The following is a 7,362-nucleotide window of genomic DNA, read 5'->3' as shown; positions in this document are numbered from 1 at the left end:
TTTTGTAATACCCTAAAACAATTTTCTATGTAGTTAAGTATGTGTAAGACTTTGCATATGCTATGCTAATGTAGGTCACATGACCCTAACTGCAATGATGAATGCAGTGTATATATATATATATATATATATATATATATATATATATATATATATACTGTAAAATTTGGAAATTTTGTCTGTTTAGCAAGTTCTGTTATTCAGCTCATCAGCTCCAACCCCAGTGTCAGAAGACAAAAACTGTTAAAAGATGACGCATAGTGTCACAATATATAAAACACAAATATGTTTGAAAATACTTGGGCTGACATTAAACAGTTATGAGGCATTTAAACATGATAGGTTTTATGTTTTTTTTAGAAGTAGACCAGGGGCTGTCAGCCATTTGACATATAGTACTTAAGTTATTGTCTTCATTATTAATCACTGTACTCCAAATCAAAAATAAAATTCATAAATGCTATAAAACTGTAATGTCTACTGTGATATTGTTCTCAAACTGCAAAAGTAAGAATAACCTCTTGATTAACTTTATGGGAGCTCAGAAAACAAATGCGAGAAAGAAAAAATATATGTGTGCGTAATGCATTTAGACAGGATGTTACTGCAATTTCATGAGGTTGTAACATTGAAAATTATTTGACTTATTGTTTACACATGATACTTTTATGATACTAATTTCACATACTAGGACGTGTAGTATTTTGGGAAGTTTTTTGACATTTCCACACATAATCCTACGGGGGTGTTTCTGTTGTAACCATTCTTTCTGTCAGAAGAGGGCTCTGTAAACACATCTGATGTCAGTTTTGGCTTTGCCAACCCAAGAAATTGCCACAGATAGTGAGAAAAAATTCAATAAAGTATTTTTATTTTATAAAAATAATGAACATTAAATAAATAAAAATATTTCCTTTATTTGAAAGTATTTGGATAGTTACTGATAGTTACTTGGACAGGTACTGATCCTGATTGAATAAATATCAGCATTTTATTTTTTCTTTCACGCATAGTCACTACAGTGGACAGCTATACAAAAGCCCTTTCTTGTATGCATGGGTTTTTGATGGCACAGTTGTACATCAAGCACTACAACGGTCACTATCATCCTATACATTGCCACCAAGTAACAAGCCGTTGTATGTCGACTTTTTTCCCCCTCCAAACCAAGATGGCTGACGGTCAGTCAAAAATGTCAAAAATAATCATCTGTCTTCTAAATTGGACATCATGCATCACTATATTTCAGCTTCATACTATTTCTGTGATTGTTCTTGAAAATACTTCATCTGCTGTAACTTTTCTGGCTGTAAATAAATGTATTTGTGTTATTAGAATGTAATTTGCAGGTAGGCTACATAAAAAACGTAATCTTATTACGAATTGCATCTGCGAACTCAAACGTGTGTAAGTACCAATCTTTTATACAGAGAGTATAAGGACGTGATTGGATAGATGTGAAGGTAATAAGTGATGTAGTAGTAATTAAGTCATCCTGGCAGAACTTTATGCTAAAGCTTTCATTTCTACCAGAAAGACTCGGGAGATATAATGATGTAACAAAGCATTAATTTCTTGACAGCCCAGCAAGCAATTATTTATAAAGTTCTTTGGCGTAGGCCCCGTCCGTAGTTCATAATCCGAGCCATAATCCACTTTAGACTACACAGTCACAGTAGACCCCGCTGAACATATATTGTACTCTTGCATTATTTTTATTTTTTTATTTTTTTATTAATCACAGCCACGTAGAGACGAGTCCTCACTGGGACAGGCCACTGCCACACATAGACGACAGTCCACTAGCCGCGCATGGACAATGACTCATTGGCTGGTAATGAGAATGACATAGCATAACCACCAGTAGCTGCAAAGGTATTTACCTGAATTGTTATGGAGAGCTTGCTGAGCTTCAAGAATGGTTCTGAATCGGGTCTGAATATGATTCAATTGCAGAGGAGTACCATCTGCCCATGATCTTAATATCTGTAATATGAATAGTGGTGCGTGATTTGAAGTTCTATGCGGATTTTAAGAATTTTAAACATAGATGTGAAGGGACAAAAATTGTTATTGATTTTGAAGTGTTAGGGTGACGCCGGAGCTTTGGGCGTCATTCTTAGTGTGCTAAAGAAGATTATTAGGTGAGAAGCATAATAGGAAGGAAAACCACAGCAGGATCGAAATATTAAATTTCTGAGTTAAAATCCACAGACACATGAATCCGTAAAAGCAGATAAAACATGGCTTTTAGCAGAATATGTATATAAGAAAAAGGGATTATAGTGGATAGAGATGATTAATAATCGAGAAACAGCAAGGTAACAGGTGTTTATCTAGAGGTGCTAGAGGATTTATCTATGCCTTTGATTTTACGTAAAGTTAGCAATCATAATTCCCAAGTCTTTTCACTGCAAACTTTTGTTCGCTTATTACTCGAATACCTGCGAGCAATCTACGAATGCGAGAATATTTAATTACGATTTCCGTAATTGTAGACGAGGAAGGAACCACCGGCCATTATCGAGATGGGAATTAGAGGAATCTGGAAGAAAAGCAAAACGTTATAAACTGAACCAAGCAGAAGTATGAGCTTTTAAAGGTTGTATCAGCGATTGTGGGTGAAGTCACTTCTGTTTGTGTTTGAAACGAGATCCTAAACAAATCAGGTTAGCTCGCCCCTCCCTCAACGAATTCCAATTCGTCAGAATCAACTCGCTCACTAGCATGCCAATCTCACACACTAAATCCCTACAATCTGATATTCGCTAGAGCTATCCGAGTTTAGTCGAGCTTCACTCATATTTTTTAAAGAATTATATTTGCACACACAGTTCACAAACAAAAAAGTCAGCACTAGAAGCTACTCACCTGTCCAGAAGAAACAGTGCAACCTCAGCGTCCGATTTAAAAATTTTCAAATCTTTGAATTCTCTCCACCATTCAAAAGCCTTCCTGATTATTATTCGTTTCTTTGATGGAAAACAGTGGTGAGAGCAGACATTTAAATTTATCTGATGCTTTTATCCAAAGCGACTTACAATTTTGCTATATATGTCAGAGGTTGCACGCCTCTGGAGCAACTAGGGGTTAAGTGTCTTGCTCAGGGACACATTGGTGTCTCACAGTGGATTCGAACCCGGGTCTCTCACACCAAAGGCATGTGTCTTATCCACTGCGCCATCACCACGCCATTATTAGGTTATGAGGAGCACGACCAGTGAACATGGCATGCATTTAAAGCCAGTTTAATATTCTGTTACTCTTAAGCTTATTTTATTTCTATTCAGTTGCGCAGTTTTTAGTATTTTGCAACTGCCCATGTGAGCGTGGGATCGCCGACGCTGGTATTATTAGATTACCACTGCACTGTGGAATATCGGTAACGCGAATCTTTGCTTACACTTGTAACAAACATTAAAGCTAGCTTGCTGGCCCTGCTGTTTAGAGCGTTGCATTATGTTGCGTTGCAGTCTGTATATCAGCAGTTATTAGGAACACACCACGTCACCGTAGTTACCAGTTGATCCCCGTTGGCTTCCTACCCCAATACCTTTTTTCCCAGACGTGCATGAGGAGGTCTCGAGGTCCTGGAAGGCACCCTTGTCTTCCCGTGATCGCTCGACGGCCTCCTACACCTTTACTCCACTCGACTGGGCCGCTGCTAAGGGGTACACTGGGGATTCCTCGGTTGAACGTTTTGTTGCGATGCAACTGTGTCCTCAGAGCGCCTCCTCTCGTGGTGACCCTAAGCAACCATCCAAAGCCTGTAGGTTTTCGACTACTCTGGTGGCAAAATCCTATAGAGCCGCGGGACAGGCAGCTGCCTCACTGCATGCCATGGCCATTCTGCAGGTCTACCAGGCCCAGATGCTCAAGGACATGCACGAGGGTAGGACTGACCCAGGGCTCTTTGATGAGCTGCATGCCGCCACTGACCTCACTCTCCGGGCAACAAAAGTGTCCGCACACTCCCTGGGTCAGGTGATGTCCACTAATGTGGTCCAGGAGCATCACCTATGACTGAACCTGCCTGATATGCGGGATGCCGGGGCGGACCCGTCTCCTCAACACCCCCATATCCCAGGCCGGCCTCTTCGCCAGCACGGTTGAGGACTTTGCCCAACAGTTCTCTACCGCCCAGAAGCAGACTGAGGCGATAAAACATATTCTGCCCCGACGGCCCGCTGCTGCCTCCACCCAGCCGTCGGCACAGAACTCTCAGCCTGCTCGCGCCCTCCCGCGGCTCCCGCCCCTCCAACACGGCCCCAGCAGCAGCCTCCACCCAGGCCGCGTCGTGGAGGAAGCCGCAGGAAGGCGCCCCAGCCCTCTCCAGCCCCGCACCCCGCTAAACGCCAGGCTAAGTAACGGCCCTGAGACAGGCTGCTTAGAGATGGCTATCAGTTCTTTTCAGGAGATGGTAGCAGGACAAGACATTTCCAAGCAATAGCCTATTGACATCATATCCGGGAGATAAGTCAGTAAATTTGAGTAAAATCACAAGCTTTGCTTATCCCGTGCGAATGCGCCACACGAAATTCAGATGTGGTGGGGTAATTTCTAAATCACACGAGGTTCCCAGATAATACTAATCCAGTGCGAATAGGGCTATTCGCAAATACCCCAGCGGTAGAGGTATAACAAGTTTAAGAATTAACTTAGCATATAGCAATAATTCAAAACAAACGTCCGTTGAGCAGCGGCAGCAACACTCACTTGACTAGGGAACTGTATTCAAAAAAACCAAAAAAAGGTTGTTGTTTTTTAAGAAGCTCAGACAAACCACACTGAACCAGTGCGTTTGATTCAGCCATTATTAGTATCAGATTATCTTTGTCAGATAAAATAATGACAGAGCGTTGTAGCTGAAATTTGATTGGCTAGTGCGCTCAGCAAGTCTAATACTAACCCAATGGAAAGAGTCCAAAATAAATGGCCTGTTCATGGCTAGACATGCTTATTTTACAAATGTGTAGGATTGAAGGAAACTGATTAAAACCTAACTTTAAACATTCAGCTAGGAAAAATACAACGTTTGAGCTGTTGAGAAATATCACAGTCCAGATGGAGACAGAAGACAGAATATAAAACCTAAGTAGGCCTACCTTTCTCATACACAGACAAATAGCAGTTTGGCAAGGTTGAGATTTCCCGCCAGTGTTAATCCCGTCAACGTAATTACGGACTAAAATGTTCGTTAAAGAGGAGTTTTCGTTATTATTTCTCCTACAATAACTCCTGGCGTTTTTAACGTTGGGTCAGAGGTAACTCTTCCGCCAGAACTAGACTTGTGTATAGCAGTTCCCGGGAGCCAGTGATTATAGTTTATAAAGTTGTAAATATAGATAATTTTTTTACAATAACGCATGGCTTATCTTCAGAAGGCATTTATTAGCCCTCCTTTCATGATGGATGGATGCACTTTTTGGGCTTCAAAAACTCAGGTACCATTCACTCTCATTATAAAGCTTGGAATAGCCAGGATATTTTTTTATATAACTCTGATTGTGTTTGGCTGATAGAGGAAAGTCATATACACCTATGGCTTGAGGAAGAGTAAGTTATGGGAAAATTTTAATTTTTGAGGGAAGTGAACTAACCCTTTAAGTTATGTGCCAGTCAGAATGTGTAAGTCACATCATTAATAGTCTATTTCCATAACAACACGCTAGAAAAGGGACAATGAATAAAGTAAGGAATTACAATACTGTACTTAAATAATGTAGGCTACTCATAACGTTATTTTAGGAGCCCGGGTTTTCAGAACAAGCGCAGTCTTCATGTTTTTGTTTTTTATGCTGACGTTTAAATTAATATGTAAAATGTTTGAATATTTGGATTCATTTCACACCAGTTTTGCACTAAAATACTATTCTCGCTAACTAAAATTGGGTAAGTTCATGACAATGACAAGCCAAAATTTTTACTAAATTTAAATATTTTTATTAAAAGACAATAACATGAAAATGAACACTGTATGAAACCCATTCTACACCTTTTCCAACCCCTCAAAAGCCATAGACAACCTCACGATGCTAACTGGGATGGCAGCCAATATACGGTCTGCTTCAACTGCCCAAAACCTATAACAATGGACAGCAACCCCTCCTAATGGCAGCCTGCTCAACCCACTCGGCAGCTTTTGGCTTGCCCACAGGCATTCTGGGAATGCCAAAATGGTGCAGAAGTCAAGGAAGACTTTGTGGTGGCGGCACATACCGCGACAGTGGCATGGTGGGGTTCAGGAGGGCCACGAAGCTCGCGCACCACTCCAGGATTCATGTGCGTCCAGTCGCTTCAGACAACACACACTAATCCTCAACGTGATGACAATCGAAGCTATGATGAATCTCGTCGTGACTGCCAAGGTTGAGAGAAAGAGAGCGACCGCAAGAGGAAAAGGACAAGGGGTTTCTGAAAGCTGTGTTTTTTCAGCCTGAGAGTAATGCAACAACTCATTTTAATTGCCATCCTAAACTATCTCACACAGATGCAATGCTGTAATGCCAGGTTCTCTGACAGACTTGAAAAAACCATCATGATATGTAATGAACACATTGGCCTCAAAGTAAGTATAGAGGACAGCAAAAATCAAATGCAGAAGTAGATGGGAGGTAAAGAAATATTGAATAGCCTATGAAACTGGATCAATTTCAAAGCAACCCTGAGAGTTTACCCTACAAATTGAGGAGAATTTAGATTTTGTCCATTCTTGTCTTTAAATCAGCAAGCTCTTCGTGAGGCTAACTTGATTTACATTGAGAACACTGAACAGGTTCACTGGTTAGTTATAAGTTGCAAATGTTGATCTTTCAGATATATTTTTGTTCTGGCCTTTAGATCAATTATAAATGGAACAGATGGAAAATGCATCATTCAAGTAGTAAGAAAAGAGGAGAGAAGAACGAGAATGAGGCTGTTTAATCAGTTTTACAAGACTAGAATGGTACAATTTGAATAAATAATTGGTGGCAGATGGGTGTTTGCAAAACCAGTTTGAAACAATAATATTTGGTGAAGCTAGTTATCAACTGCTATGATGTAATACTATTATATACTCATAATTTATATGATGTAATACAATAGAATTGGGAAGCTCGCTGTCTTTGAAATTCTCCAATCTATTATATCAAAACATCATTCATCACTGTTTGACCATCTTTAAAGACACAAAATATGAACAATCAAACTGCCACCACTGTCTAAAAATGGAAGAGGACAGAAGATGTCTTCGCCAAGCTTTCCAGGGTCTTGTCTTCTTTTTTTTTTTCTTAGGCATTCCATCCTGATTTTCCACAGAGACGTTTTGCGGGCTGTTTTAGCATTGATCAAAGGTCCACAGCTTTGATCTTTCGTCCCAGT

This window comes from Siphateles boraxobius, unplaced genomic scaffold (assembly GCF_051911475.1).
Source record: "Siphateles boraxobius isolate OS27281-9 unplaced genomic scaffold, OSU_SipBor_1 13, whole genome shotgun sequence".
Taxonomy (NCBI): domain Eukaryota; kingdom Metazoa; phylum Chordata; class Actinopteri; order Cypriniformes; family Leuciscidae; genus Siphateles; species Siphateles boraxobius.
This window is presented reverse-complemented; position numbering follows the sequence as displayed.